This window comes from Macaca nemestrina, chromosome 4 (genome assembly GCF_043159975.1).
Source record: "Macaca nemestrina isolate mMacNem1 chromosome 4, mMacNem.hap1, whole genome shotgun sequence".
NCBI lineage: Eukaryota > Metazoa > Chordata > Mammalia > Primates > Cercopithecidae > Macaca > Macaca nemestrina.
Window position 1 is genome coordinate 26,362,583 of NC_092128.1, and position 16,042 is coordinate 26,378,624.

The following is a 16,042-nucleotide window of genomic DNA, read 5'->3' on the forward strand; positions in this document are numbered from 1 at the left end:
CCCAGTCTGATTCCCATGACATCATTTTCCAGGCAAAGCTGATTGCCCTTGATTCCGCACTGGGTGTCCACAGCCGGTTCCTATTCCTGTGCGGATAGCCGTACCTTTCTCTTCCTCCATTGGCAGGGCCTCTGGGGCCTGCTCCCCTGTAACCCTTTAGATCTGTCAGGAGAGCCAGATGCTGGGTTCACATCTAGCTCAGCCTCTTACTAGCTCTGTGAAGTTGAGTAATTCATAAAACTTACCCTGCCTCAGTTTCCCCATCTATAAAAGGGGGATGATAGAAGGCCCCTCCTAGGGTTGTTGTGTGGATTAAATGAGTTGATCACAAAGCTCGATGAACGGTGCGCATGGTAAGGGTATACACATGAGTTCCCATGACCACTACCGCCATGTTCTCTCTGTTTCCTGCCAATCCCTGTGTACTCTGGAGGTGTTACAGAGAGTGTCCAATCACATTGCAGTCTTCTCCCTATACCCCCTTGTGAACCCGAGTTTCTAAAGATGGGTTCTGCTCTTTGTCACATCTCCTCTCTGATCTCCCTGGTCTCTGTCCTCCTCCCTGGGTCTTCAGTCCATACAGGGACATACAGAGGTCAGACCTGGGGCCTCAGTCTTGACACGTCTCTGGCCCAGAAATCTGCTTATTTAAAACCAGCCCTTCCACACCTACACAACCGCTCTGTAGCCCATAGTTTTAAAAACCTTGCGTTGCAGACGGGCATGGTGGCTCACGCCTGTAATCCCAGCACTTCGGGAGGCAGAGGTGGGTGGCTTGCCTGAGCTCAGGAGTTTGAGACCAGCCTGACCAACATGGTGAAACCCCATCTCTTCTTTAAGTACGAAATTCCCCGAGCCTGGTGGCACGTGCCTATAATCCCAGCTACTCAGGAGGCTGAGGCAGGAGAATTGCTTGAACCCGGGAGGTGGAGGTTGCAGTGAGGCGAGATCGCGCCATTGCACTCCAGCCTGGGTGACAGAGCGAGACTCCATCTCAAAAACAAGCAAACAAAAGAACCCTTGCATTGCAGGTTATAGCTACACATGGTAGACCACGCAGTGAGGTTTCTCACAGTCTATCTCCTCCGTTCTCCCCATTCTCCTCTGCCTACTCTTTTATTACATCTAAACTGGGGGATGGCAGATTATTTTAAATTATTTGTTTTGTATTAGCTTATAAATGATATATATTTGTAAATTTGGGGAACACAGAATATGAGATTAAATAGAAATAAAAATTGGTGTTTTATCTACTAATCCTACAAGGGGAAATACATTTACATATGAACAATGACATGATTTAATACTTTAAAGAGATTTAGTTAATAGAGCATCTTAAGTGACAAGTTTTAAGAGAGAAGTTAAATGTGGTTATTTGACAACGATCGTAGTTTTAATCAATTTCACTTCAGTGGTCTTTTATTTCTGGCATAGTGAACAAGTGTTCACCATACTCTCCGTCATTTCTACATCTTGCATCACCTTCTCTCTGGACCAAAATGTTGCTAGGAAAATCAGTTTTGTTGTCAAATGCTGAATTAAGCAAATGTATAACAGCATCTTCATTGCAAAACTTCTCAGAGCCTTTAATTGCTAATATAATTGCCTAAGAAGGCAAGACTGTGGCATTACCCAAACACGACTATGCAACAATCCTATATGAAAACAAAAAGAAAGAAGTGTTTAGCATCTTTCTAGGAGTTAGGGTTCCTTGGAATTCCATTTGGGAAACCCATTTTTATGTTGAGCCACCATATGGTTCATTTCACATCCCAAAGCCAATAGCAGAGGCATGGTACCATGTATGGTGTGGGGCTGAGTGGAGAGCAGCCTGTGGCTGGTACTGATCTCTGGGAAGCAAATCTAGGGTGAAATAGAATGCTGGACGTGGCCTGGAATGCAGGGGTTCCCATTAACTCGGCGAGTTTGGTTACTCACAGCTGAGGCCGTTTCCCTACCTATAAACCAGGGATAAGATCTGCCTCCCAAGGTTGTGAAGAATAAACATTACTTACGAAAGTGCTTAAATATAAATGCTCTCGACAAGTGATTTAAAGGAGTTGGTTAGTATAGGAACAGACCCCAAAATTGTAACCTTGCTAATATTGTGTTTTATCAACTTGACTTAGGCTTAGTGCCCCAGAATTCCCACACCTCTCCAACTGGGCGCATCACAGCCTGGCCCATGGACCTCCTGGTGAGGAGCAGAGAAGTGCCATCTCTGCAGTGCCCAGCCCCTCCCCAGCCCGCTCTGGAACCCACTCCCATTTGCACTGGGAGGCCAACTGCACCAGGACACTCCCTGCCGGGGCATGAGAGCTGTTGCTCACCTGCACGGCCCATCAGAGTGGGTTATTATAAAGCCTGGAGATCCCTCAGCATTCCCCCTCTCTGCACATATTCACTTCCCCTATGACCTTTTGCCCTGTGTTATAATGCAGCAGGAAAGCCCTCACCAGAAGCCAGGGCCATGCCCTGGAACTTCTCAGCCTGCAGAACCATGAGCTAAATAAACCTCTTTTCTTTATAAATTATCCAGTGGCAGGGTTTTTTTGTTTGTTTGTTTTTGTTTTGTTTTGTTTTTAAATAGCAACACAAAATGAACTAAGGCAGGGATTTTTAAGAAACAAAAGTGACTGCTTTTGCTATAAGCAGGCATTTAAGTTCAGCATGTGGAGCAGCTTTAGTGACGGCAAAACTGTTGGAGGCAGGGAAATAAGTCCCTTGGCTGGCAGTGCCAATCTTTGCTGGCCTGATCCCTCTAGCACCAAGACTGTTCTTGTCTCCACCAAAGAACCAAGGGTGAATCCTAGAACTGTAGGCTGTATCTGATCCCACAGCATCACTCTTCCTGCATCTAGAAAGTTCCCTGCACATTCCTATAGGTAGAATGTGTACATAAACAATGACAGGTGCAGACAGGCGAGCCCACTAATTATCACCATCTGGATGGATAGACTGAAGTAAAAAAAAAAAACCTATGTGATGGAATTTTCTCCTCTTTGTTTTCTTATTTCTGGTGGCTTAAATATTGTGTTTGGTTTAAATACAGACATGATCCGACCACAAACATTATGGGCGGAAAAGCCAACACAGCCGACTCCATAGAGAGACTGTTGCTTTCAGGTATGAAATAAAAATAGTGTTTGCTGCATCTCCAGGTGTTCCTGTCTCTTCTTGGCACGTGTCACCTCACTCCTCCATAGGACTTCTCTGGCTAGTTTACTCCCATTTCAGAGAGGAGTAATTGGCAGAGGAGAGTTTAAAGGGCTCAAGGTCACAGACAATAAGTGACAAAGGTGGGAAGAAAACCGACATGGCACATATTAGCTACAAGCAGGTCTAGCCTTGGTTCCTGAACCCAGAGCCAGGACTGAGAAGAAGGACTGGGTTCATGGCCCCCTAAATAAAGGAAGTGGGAAGGGAAGTCTGGGCCACTGGGCTAGTCTTTGTTCCGATGATGAAGAAGGAGCATTTGAAAGGTAATCATCTGTGTCAAGTGCATTCCACTCCTGTGCTGTGTCTCCTGGCCCTTGGATACTAGGTGTGTCTGCCCTCATGGCTAACAGGTGGGAGAGAAAGTGCTGAGTTCAGCTGCCAGGACACCCTGGGGACAAGTGTCCCTGATCCACTGGACCCCTTCAGCATTTGGGAAGATGAGATTTTCATCTGGAACATCTGGTGTTGGCAGATTGGCAGGCTTTACACTGTATCTCTGGGGGTCTGTACCTGGCCTCTCCCAGGGTCTGGAAGACGGTGGAGGTGAGACCGACCTAATCCTTGGGAAGTAAGTGAGTGTCAGTGGCCTGCTTGCCTCTTTTTTTTTTGCAGCCTGGGATCAGAACCAGGGCTGGTGCAGCTGTAGGGTGCTGGCAATGCCATTCTTGTCCACTAAGCACTGTGGATGCCATTGTTATCCACAGGGCACTGTGGCACTTGGAGATGAAAAAGATGAAGTCCCTGCCTCCCCCATCAAACTTCCCAGGGTAATGCTGGGCTGGAGGACACAGGGTCTGGGCCTGCTCAGGCAGGTTCTATAGGAGCAGAGGGCAGAAGGGTCCTTTTGCTGCTGGGAGACATGGCTGAGGCAAGGTAAGGCAGAGGTGAGGCAGAGCAATGGGCCTCTCCTGGCTCCTAGAACCAGACTCTGCAACGTCTGGAGCATGGCGCCCCTCACCCCAGGTAATTTATGGAATCTCTTCAGCTTCTTTTACATCTCTGTGACTCTTGCAGGGTTCAGATGGCATAAAGCTGTTGGGCTGGCCAATTCCTTGGAGTCTCTTTGCTTCTGTGGGCAGGGTTGGCACCAGGTAACTCCCTATGAAAGCAGAAGCATCTATTCTGCCACTGGTCTCTTTCGAGATCAGGTCTTGGAGCCTTGTTAAAGAGCAAATGCCATCTGGCAATGTTATTATTTGTAACTCCTTAGTTCCTTCTACAAAGTGAATTTGCTACTTCCCTACCAGGACCCTGGGAGGGCGAGGCTTGGGACAGGTCCTGTGTTAGCGAGAGGGGAGATGGAGGGAAGGGAGCTGGGAAGGTACCTTGGCCATGTGCCCTGTTCCTCATGGAGAAAGGCAATTTGCTAGAGGACCTGGGCAGATGGTCAGCTGGGTCTGGAAGAGTCCTCACGCCTTGTGGGTAGTTCCCAGTGTCTGCCCTGTGCGGGGCAGGTTGCTGTGCCTATACCTTCTTACTCACCCCTGCACCAAGGCCTATTGGGCAGGATCCCTGCCACTCCTCACCCCTGTGTCCTGTGCACCATCTCTTGCCACGTCTGCCTCAGTCACCAGCCCTAGCCCCTGTGCCTGAAGCCCTGCTCCCTGCAGCTGTGACCCTCCTAGGATATGGGAAAGTAGACGCAAGGCTTGAGCAGCCAAGGAACTCTGGGGTCTTCATTTGTAAAACGTAGGTGGCTTCACCCCTCATCTTCACCTTGGGATGTGGCAGCAAAGGCTCATTGATCTCTCTCCACTTTTCTCCTCCATAAAAGAAATCAGACAGGATGTAAGGATGAGGCCGGGCACAATGACTTATGCCTATAGTCCCAGCTGCTCGGTAGGCTGAGGTGGGAGGATCAGTTGAGCCTAGGAATTTGAGGTGAGCCTGGACAACATAGCATGACCCCATTTCTAAAAAAAAAAGAAAAAGAGAGAGAAATATGAGGGTAGAACTAATTTCCCTCACCCCCACCCTGCATATTGTAAAGGGCAGAGGAACTGGCCACCAATGTTCCTGCCAGCATGAGTCCTTGGCCCTTGCCATGACATGTGGGCCAAAGAGGAATTTGAGTGTCAGAAATGTGTAGATTTTGTAAATTTGGTCAATTGTTAGTTACCTCTTGTGACATAACAAACAGTGTAAGCCAGGCAGTTGGAAGAAAAGGCATTTTTAAATAAGGGAAGATGCCACTGTCTGTTGAACTAGGGTTGCAATACACAGAAAGGAACAGATCGGCTCTTGCATGGAAGCAGATGGGATTCTGGGCTAACCCCAGAATTGGGGTGAATCTCTGCATAAGTAAGTGTAACAGTGGTGAAGGCAGAGGGACAAGCCACAGTACCCCCGGTGGTCCTGCCATCTCATTAGATGCCAGCCATGGGGAAGACAAGCATGGAGTCACCCCAGGTCCCTCTCCTGGTCCTGAGACAAGAAGCTTGCACTTTCAAAAGGACCAGTCAGAGTTAGGAATGTGGTGGGTGGCTGTAGGGTGCTGCAGAGTTGAGCTGCACCTCTGGTACACCATAGAGGCCAAGTGTAGTGAAGAAACTAAGCTTACCCCTAGAGAGGTCTGGTCTTTGCCTTCTGCAACTGGGAGGTGACCCCTAGGCCCTTGGGATGTCCTGCCCAGTAAGAGTGTCTTTGTTACCTGGCCACACTGGACATCTGTCACCTTGGCCACACTGGACAATGTGACTTATGCTGGGGGCTTTGGGCCAGCTGGTATCCACTTGACCTTTGGAGGGGTTAGAGACTAAAAATCAGCCACATAGGAGGTCAACCATGGAGCCCCAATAAAAACTCTGGACGCCAAGGCTCAGGTGAGGTTGGTAGTACCCCATACGTATGTCACATACTGTTGCTTGGAACAGTTAACACCGTGCGTGACTCCATGGGGAGAGGGTGATTGGAGCCTCCAGTGTGGAATTCTCCTGGAATCTGCCTTATGGCATCTTCCCTTGGCTAATTTTAATCTGTATCCTGTAGCTGTAATAAACCATAACTGTGAGCATAACAGCTTTTAGTGAGTTCCATGAGTCTGTCTAGTAAACTATCAAACCTATGGGTAGTCTTGAGAACCCCTCAACCCTTGCAGTTGGCGTCAGAATTGAAGGTGATCTTGCGAATGACTGAGATGCCTGTTTCTTCAATTACACAGGTGGGTAGAATCATTTACCACCTGAACGCCTTTTTAATGCTGGCTTATCTGATGGAGCTAACTGACCATGGACAGAGAAACTAGATTGAACATGAGAATCTAGGAAACAGTGCTTGGGACACAGACTTTTAGCAGCAGGCATCACAGAAGCTCCCCATGTGATGGGCCTTGGGAGCTTCCAGTGTGGTAACTACCTGAGCAAGCTGGGCTCTGGTGGAAGAACTCACTGCTGCCAGGATGAAGAGAAATCCTAAGTGAAATATGCAAGTTATGATGACCACAGTAGGTTCTTGTTTGAGGGGGGACTGATTTCCCTGTTGAAATGGGCACAGCATCTGGGTGGAATAGGGGTGGAAAGATGGGTTGGTAACAGGGAGTCAGAGAAGGAACAGAAGATGAGTCAGAAGCCTAGGATTTTGATCCTAATATTGCTGCAAACTGGTCATGACCTTGGGGAGGTTAATGATATTGTGGGTCTCCTTATTTGGTGCCTTGAATGTGGGCGCCCATATAGTTGATGGGGCTATGGGGATAGAGTCAAGTAGGATTATGGAAGAGAATGTACAATTGGGTACCTTCTCTGCCAAAGGCATGCTGGGACTTGACTTAATGGAATAATCAGGGTTTTCCAAATAAACAAACATAATTTTGTTGCATTTTTTTTTTCCTTGAGCCAGGATCTTGCTCTGTCACCCAGGCTGGAGCGTAGTGGCGCAATCATGGCTCACTGCAGCCTAGACCTCCCAGGCTCAAGAGGTCCTTCTGCCTCAGCCTCCCTAATAGCTGGGACCACAGGCACTCACATACAACTAATTTTTTTTTTTTAATTTTTGTAGAGACGAGGTCTTGCTATGTTGCCCCAGCTGATCTCCTGGCCTCCAGCAATCTTCCCGTCTCAGCCTCTGAAGTGCTGGGATTACAGGCATGAGCCACTGTGCCTGGCCCAATTTTGTTGCATCCTTGATGCAAAATTTCTCCTTCTTCAAGAAACCTCAGTCTTTGCTACTAAGGCCTTCAACTGATTGGAGGGGGCTCCCCCACATCATGGAGGGTGATCTGTTTTTGGTCAAAGTCTACTGAATTAAATTTAATCACATGTATAAAATTATTTAAAAATCATAAAAATTCACAGCAACATTCAGAGTGGTGTTTGACCAAACAGCTGGGCACCATAACCTAGACAGGTTGACATATTAAATCCACCATCACACTCTTTCATTTAATGCCCACAGCAACAACGCAAAGCTGGCAGCATTAGGAATCTGCAGTGCCGAGGGTCTGAGGCGGCTATGGCTTCATCTTCTCATGGTACCATGCTGTATCTTGTAGATGATCCTGAAGATTTCACAACAGGGAGACTTCAACTCTTTGTGACTCTCTTTTTCCCCCTGCAACTATCTTTATTATGGTTGACTCAACATAAGATGCTATCATAATCAGCAGAATTATAAAACTGCACCGGAGGTACCAAAATAGGCCATTTACCATGGATAATGACCCTCACATCATCAAACTTTAAAAATACACATGAAAGTTGTACAGTCTAGACATTTATAAAATACATAGCTAAAAAGAAGATACGGGACTGCCTCTTTGGGAGGCTGAGGCTGGCAGATTACTTGGGCTCAGGAGTTTGAGACCAGCCTGGGCAACGTGACAAAACCCTGTCTGGACAAAAAAATTACACAAATTAGCCAGGTGTGGTGACATGTGCCTGTAGTTCCAGCTACTTGAGGGGTTGAGGTAGGAGGATCGCTTGAACCCAAGAAGTCAAGGCAGCAGCGAGATGGGATCACACCACTGCATTCTAGCTTGGGTGACAGGTAAGACCCTGTCTCCAAAAAAATAAAAAAAAGATATGGGGTTCCACAAGGAGGATTATATTACACAGTTAATACATGAAAATTAAAGAGCCATCCATGGAGAAGCCACAATGGCACAAAATTTTTTTTTAAAGCAACCACAGATTCTATTTTTTCTACTGTTCCTACCCCCAAAGAGCTCCCAATGTTGACCCCACCTCCCTTTTTCTTCCTTTGTTTCTTTTTAACAGTCAGTGTAACTATGACAAGTCCTTGCATGGGCAAGTGACACACAGGTGGCCAAGGTGGCCACAGCCACACCTGAAGATACATTTTTCATCACTCCAGTACCCCCTTTTCAAAGCAAGGTCATGATCTGCCAGTAGCCATAGCCTTGGCATTGTGTCTCACTCTGACACTTAGCAGCTACTTTGTAACCTGTAAATTTGAATCTCTGCTGAATGGTTCAGGGAAAGCCACCATTCCCTTAACAAAGTCTGGAAGACATTTGTGAGGTACCAGGCACTGGTAAGGACTGAGGCTAAATATGACTGAGACACAGACCTGTTTGAGTTGCTCGGTGTAGCCAATCTTGAGAAGATTATGGTACAATGAGCAAATGTTTGGAAAGTGCTTTTCATATTGTGAAATGTAAGCTCTAAGTTTTCACAGGCTCATTGTAGACACTGATTGTGCACACTTCCCATGAGCCAATGAAAATGATATAGTTGGCTTCATTGTCACCGTGGTAGTAACTACACATTGTGTTATTGTCAGCATTTATTTGCTTAAAGTTTTAAGAAGTATACTAATTGCTTAACCACTTGTAAAATCTAAGGAAACTCAGAAGAAATGCTAATGAAAAATGTGAACTGAGACTCCACAAAGATTTTCACCAAAGAAAGGAAAGAAAGATTAGGAATGAGAGATGTCATTAGGCAGGATTGATTTTTTTTTAATGCCAGATGCTAAAAATCAAACTTTTACGAGTGGGGAAGAACACGGCATGGAAAATGCTGCATCTGTGAACCTGAAGACTCCTCTCATGCCCCCATAACTTGTATTCCACTTGGGAAAATGCCTTCTTCTAGGAAGATAAGTTCTGTAGTTCAGTTGTCCCATGATTGGACAGGGAAGGGGGCAAATTTCTGCCATCCATTCATCACCTTTAATGTCACAGATGATTCATTCTCAGGGAAGTTATATTTGGGCCCAAGGGTTGAAATTAGAAAAATAATGTTTTCACCCTGAAATGTGTGAATAAATAAAACATATATTTTGCCCATGTAAAAGGATTATTATTCCTTGACCAGTGATTTTAAAGATACACCGATGGCAAGAAAATTAGTTTTCTCAATTCACATAGGCTCTAAAATAAAAGTGACCTGGAATTAAAACAAACAAACAAAAAACCCGAATGGTCCCCTAGAAGCCTAAATTTTGGCCTAGGAAGAGATCAAGGACAGTCTCTGTTCAGGTGTCCTTTTAGCAACTATTTAGCATTCATATCTCCAATACTCTCCAAAAAGCTAGTTAAGTCTATTCCCCTTAGTTTACAAAAAGTCTGTAACTGAGATTTAAAAAAAAATATTTAAAGTTAAGAACCAAAATAGACTTGGACAAATAAGTTTTTGTTCATGTTCTGCCCCTACTTCTTTTTTCTGGGCCTCAGTTTCTTTATCTGTAAAATGCAGAGGTTGGAAATGTGTAGGTTTAATCTCTTCCTGTTCCTTCCAGATTCCTGAAATCAGATTCCTCACGTCATGACCTTTCCCCAGTGCCACTTAGATTGCTCAGGCCAGCGAAGCTGGGGAAATCACAGTTGATTTCATGAGCTCTGCCTGGAACCGAAGCTTTTTACTCTCCTTCCTCTCAGCAGGCCCTGGCTGTGCCCGGACTAGTGTGGGCAGGGATGGTAGGCAGGATTCTGGGGCCAGGCAGGGTCCGAGGGCTTACCTTCATCCCTGGGAAGTGCCTCTGAGACAAACATTTGGTGAGGAGGCAGGGGGATGTGTGGGAAGGGGGTTGCTATGGCAACCCCTGAAATGTGCAGGCTCCAGACCCGTTGCCTGCCCCCTCTGGCCTCGTGCTGCTCCTAGAGGTCTTTTCGGATGGGAGGGGAACAAATGTTGGGAGTTACATGGGGATCTGAGTGCATTCCCAGAAATCCTCCTGCAGCCCGCAGCCTCACTACGGCTTCCAGAGGGGGGACCCAGCGCCAAGACACCATATAGCACATGTAAGCATGCTGCAGCCAAGAAACAGCTTCTCTGTGCCTCGCAGTCTGTCTACAAGGCCCAACTCGAAGCCCACCTGCTCCCTTCCTCTGGGCCCCTCAGTATGTTTGTCAGCACTGATGTGCATTATTTGTGTGTAAGTATTCATAAGGTTTCTCAGCTGTTGAAGCCTGAACGTCAACAGAGTAGTTAGCCTCGGTAGAAACTGTTTACATGGTAAGTCACGTGTTTAACTATGCATCAGTAGCATCGGAAGAAATTGCTGGAGGGGGCAGAGAGATCTGTGCTCCCGCATAAGCTATGGATAAACGAGGGGAGGGGAGGTCAGCGTGGGACTCACCCAGAGAAGCCAGGGAGCTGAAGGAGAGAGAGAGAAAGTGGGAGGGAGTTGAGAGAAGGGAAGGGAAGAGGGGGAAGAAAGAGGGTGTGTGGAGAGAGGGAGAGGAGGGAGAGAGAGTGAGATTGAATCGTGAGATAAAAGATTAGCTGATGCTTTGGAAAGGAGGTAAGAAAATTAGAGGCAAAGACAGGTACAATTTAATTAGGCAAAAACTACATGTAAACAACACTTCCTAGCTACAGTAAGGAAACGATTTTGGTTTCAGTTCCTGAGCACTGGGGTCTCCAGGTCTCCTGTGCAGGGCAGGCTCTCGGCGTTTTTCTCTGAAGCCCCTTGCAGACCCTGTCTGGTGCTGTCTGCAATGGCTGGGGGGAACTGTAATCCACTTGAAATTCATGAACAAATCCTCAGAATGGCCTCAACTGCTCCCTTTACTCTTCAACTACAAGCCTGTTAGAAATAAAAAAGATTTCTATTCTCTCAGCCACTCTGCTGCCACGGAGCTGTCAATGCCAGCAGCTGTTGGGCCAGGGTATTTGTACACATGTGAGTTCATCACAGTTTGGTGTGTGTGTGGCCGAGCTGATGCCAGCTTGGTTCGTCTTCTTCCATTCTGTTCCTTCGGCTTTTTTCTCAGACTCCCTTGCTTGGAAGAAAGTTCTGGCAAGAGCCTATACGTATGATATGAAAACAAGATTCTGTGTATACTATATATAGTTGTGCACAGGTGTTACATAAGAAATTCATGTGCTATGGGTGTGAAACATGGTCAGAAGATCCAGATGCATAAATCTATTTATTCACGGCCACGTGCATTTGTTTGCAAGTAACCTGGTGGTCCCGGCCCTGGTCCAGAGAATTACTTAGGACCATTCAAAATGAACCATACTTGTCAACATGTTCGAAAAGCCAATTAATGAAAAAAGAAAATGTCAAGTTGTTTCCAAATCGATCTAAGTAATATTTTTTAAAAATGCTCCCAATGAAAGTTATTTATGAGACAGTTCCTATCATTTTACACACAGAAAGCTTTAATGGCTGTTGTCTGTGAGGGAAAAAATTCAGATTCTGGCTGGTCATTCAGGGTGCTCCACTGTCTGCACCTAGGATTATTCATCTTTAAGGCTATGTTTGCCACTGCTCCTCCACAGAGCTTATTTTTTATTGTATCTTTTGACCATGTAAAAACATCAGTTTCTTGGACACATATCATTGATATGCATGACCAGTTTGCAGATGGGCCAAGGCTGAGAGGGATAATGAACTTATTTATTCAACTAATGTTGAACACCTAGGCTGAGCTGGGCTTGGTTCCACCACTGGGCATGCAGCAGGGAAGGAAACAAAGCCCTCCTGTTCTCATGGAAAGCTTGTATGCTAGTGGGGAGACAGACCCATGTTCTGGAGGGGTAAGTGTTACGGAGAACCATCCTGACTGCAGAAAGGTGGCCTCTCCAAGAAGGTGGTCTGTGAGAGGAGACCTGTATAAAATGAAGGGGAGCATTTGCTGAGATTCAGGAGACGGGTGTTTTTGGGCAATGAGAGCAGCAGATGCAAAGTCTCTGAGGCAGGAGTATGCTGAGAATATTTGTGCAGCAGCAAGGAAGCCACGTGTGACTGGGGTGGAGTGAGTGAGGGCAAGAATGTGGGGAGGCAAGGGCAGGGAGACAGCTAAGGCCAGATCGTGCAGAGCGTTCTGGCCATGGTCATGATTTGGGATTTTACTCTGAGTGACATAGGATGCCACTGGCCGATTTTGAGCAGATGAGAGGTGTGATTGACTGTGTCTCATGTGATGACTCTGGTTGCCACCTGCAGAGGAGGCTACTGTGAGGGTCAAGGGCAAAAGCTGGAAGAACAGTTAGGCAGTTATTCTAATAATCTAGATTACGACTGTGGTGGTTTAGACTAGCTGAGTGATAGAGGTGGTGAAAATAGTAGGATTCCGATGATACTTCACAGGTAGAGTTGCAAGAATCTGTTATGGAATGGAGAGGGGAGTCAGTAATTCTAAGAATTCTGGACTAAGCAATCAGGAACATTGGGACTAGAGCCGTTATTTATTGAGATGGGGAGTAGTCTGGGGAGGGGTGGAAAACCAAGAGTTCTATTTAAATAGGTTTAAATGAGGCCATCCATTGTGCTATGAAGATAGTTAGTAGGCAATTGTATCTATGAGTCTGAAATTCTGGGGAGAAGTTGGGACTTGAGAAATCATGTTGGGAACTGTTCAGATGACTTTAGAGAGTGGGGGTAGGTAAAGAAGGGAAGAAGTCCAAGGATCCAGCAAAAAGTGAGAAGGAATGGCCAATGGAACAGGAGGAAACCGAGAGGGGGCTTCCTCTGAAGACAATGAAAGAAAGCATACCCAGGAGGAGGGAATGACCAACTCTGTCATTCTGTCATGTCATCACGGGAGGTCATTGATGGCAGTTTCAGTTGAGTGGCCCAATTGAAAGCCTGATTATAGTGGGTATTATGGATTGAAAATTGTATCCCCCAGAATTTATGGATTGAAGCCCTGACTTCCACGTGATGGTATTTGGAGATGAGGGCTTTGCGTGCTGCTCCCACTGCTGCCTACACAGGTGAAGGAAAGGCCATGTGAAGATACAGAGAGAAGGTGGCTGTCTGCAAGCCGGGAGGAGAGCCCTCACCAGAAATTGAATGTGCTGGCACCATGACCTGAACTTGGCAACCTTCAGAACTGTGAGACAATAAATGTCTGCTGTTTAAGCCGCCCAGCCTGTACTTTTTATGGCAGACTGAGGACACTAATATGGTGGGCTAGGAGACAATGGAATAAAAGTGGCAACAGCTGGAATTAACAGATTTTGCTAGAAAAGTGTGATGAGGAAAGTTAGGAGAAAACATTGCTATATTTAGAATTTTGGCTTAGAAAGTTCCTAACGATTATGATCAGTTTAGTGGGAACCCACATGTTTGTTTGTTTGCTTGTTTGTTTGTTTTGAGGCAGAGTCTCATACTATTGCCCAGGCTGGAATGCAGTGGCGTGACCATGGCTCACTGCAACCTGCATCTCCCAGGCTCAAGTCATTTTCCCACCTCAGCTTCCTGAGTAGCAGGGACCACAGGCACATGCCACCATGCGTGGCTAATTTTTTAATTTTTTTGTAGAAATGAGGTCTCTCTATGTTGCCAGGGCTTGTCTTGAACTCCTAGGCTCAAGCAATTCTTCTGCCATGGCCTCCCAAAGTGTTGGGATTATAGGCGTACCATCGCACTTAGCCCCACATGTAGGTTTAAATGGTAAAGTTTTTATGTGCAGGATTTGAAAGATGTGACTTCACAGAGTTCATGAGAAAAGGCCTGGGATTTATGGCCCTTCATGCAATATGAACAATTGCACAACAAGGATGTCAGAAAGGTCACGTGGACCCTGGCTTTGGCTCCTGGAAGAAGCAGAGCATCTGGAGCAGTGGAATTACAGTGTCCCTAAGGGTCACCCTGCTAGAACATGATGAGTATGTTACTATGCTGAGCCCTATGCTTATAAAAGAGAAGGGTAAACCAGAGCACCTTTGGAGAAATTTTCCAATAGTAAAAATCTATTGAAGAATGAAAGGTGTTCAGCTTGGAGAAGACCCAGGAGGGAGAGATCTGTCTTCAGCCATTTGAAGCTTGTCACATGGAAGAGAGCTCATACTTGCTTTTACAAATTGAGTATAGAAGGTAAGGGAGAAGTGTTTCAGTTATCTATTTCTGGGTGACAAACTACCCTGGAAATGGAGTGTCACAATTTTGTAGGTTGGCTAGGTGGTACTTCTGCTGGTTTTGTTTTGCCTGGGCTGACATGACTACACTCCCATTGTGATTGGCAAGGCTCTGGGCTCAGTTGAGTCCCTTGAACCATGAGGCCTTTCATCCTCAAGGAGGAAAATTTGGGCTTCTTTGAATGGTGATGGCTGTGAGCCAAGAGTGTAAGCCCCCAAAACAGGACTTATCTAGCCTCTGCTTGCATCATGTTTGTTCCGTTAGCTAAAATGAGTTGTATGGGCAAGCCCTTGGTCAAGGTTGCAGACAACAGAAGGTTATGGATTCCACAGATGTGATTCAGTGGGAACCATTAGTGTAAAATCTACCATTGAGATATTTCAATTCAATATGAGAGAGAACTTTTAAGCAACTATAGCCATGCAATTAGCTACCTTGCGGAATAGTTGGTTCCCTGGTAGTAGAGATATCCCAACTTGAATTCATGTGTTCATTCTCCCACTCATTTAAGCATTTTATTAAATACCTATGTTGTGTGAGACACTGGGTTACCTACTATGGAGAATAAAAGATGGCTAGAATAAGGTCTGTGAACTTATGACTTTTACAGACCACTGAGAAAAATGGGGGTGAGGGAAGGAGTTACTGAGAGAGACTTGTAGGTAAAGTGCAGTGGGAGAGCGGAGAAGAGAGAGAACTTCTAGATGGAGTCGGAGTATGGAAAATAGAGGCAGTCACTAACATCTTTACAGAAGAGATAATATTTTAGCAGAAGAAAGGGAAATAAACTAATTCCTAATGAGCTCTACTGTGTGCCAGGCAGCGTTCCAAGCTCTGTATGAATGTTTCACCCTTTAATCTTTATGACAACTGCATCATTCCCATTTAACAAATGAGGACACTGGATCTCAGTATGTTTATACAAAAATTGTCAGACCTAGAACTTAAGTCTTGCTCTGGCTGGTCCATGGTATATTCCTTGCAGGAAGCAAGGCTGTCTCCATAACATTACCATCTGCATTACAATTAAAAAATTTGAAAGTACTTCATATACAAAAGCTCATCCAAGTTGGTTTTTACAGTATGAGGAAACTGTTATCCTCATTTTATAACTGAAGAAACTGAAACTCAGAGATGTTGATTCAGACAGAGAGGGGGCTTTTGTGTTAACTCTTCTCTCTGCCTGGAATGCTGTTTTCCACAACTACGTGGTTGGCTCCCTCCTGTGATTCAGATCTCAGCTTGAATGTCACCTGCTCAGAGAAATCTTCCCTGATCACCAAGCCCAATATGGCTCCCAAGTCTTTGGCTCTCACATCATCCTATTTAAATTCTTTGTGTAGCAAAGAATTTAATTCTTTGTTACCGTTTAGATGATCTGTTTTTTTCTTTTCTTTTTTTAATTTCCTCAATTGATGATTGTCAATTTCCCCAGCTAGAAAGTGAACTTCATTAGTAAAATATTTCATTTTTTTTTGTTTTTCAATGCTTAGCTTGATTGTAATTCCACAAATCAGATATGCATGTTATACTTTATGTAGTCATATTT

General features: G+C 45.5%; 1 long non-coding RNA gene and 1 other non-coding gene across 4 annotated transcripts in view; one reads left to right on the forward strand and one right to left on the reverse strand.

Annotated features, from left to right (window-relative positions):
• The window catches only part of LOC105471362 (uncharacterized), a 70,349-nt gene that overhangs the window by 10,446 nt on the left and 43,861 nt on the right, over nucleotides 1–16,042 (forward strand). Inside the window, exon 3 of one of the 3 annotated variants that reach the window (XR_011621969.1) lies at nucleotides 3,053–4,037. The exons of the other annotated variants lie outside the window; for them this stretch is intronic. This is a non-coding gene — a long non-coding RNA (uncharacterized lncRNA). Of the gene's footprint in view, nucleotides 1–3,052; nucleotides 4,038–16,042 lie in introns of those variants that run through there. 3 annotated transcript variants of the gene reach the window in all.
• Nucleotides 8,427–8,531, reverse strand: LOC112424873 (small nucleolar RNA SNORD46). Its single transcript, XR_003015811.1, has one exon. It is a non-coding gene; the product is annotated as a small nucleolar RNA SNORD46 (small nucleolar RNA).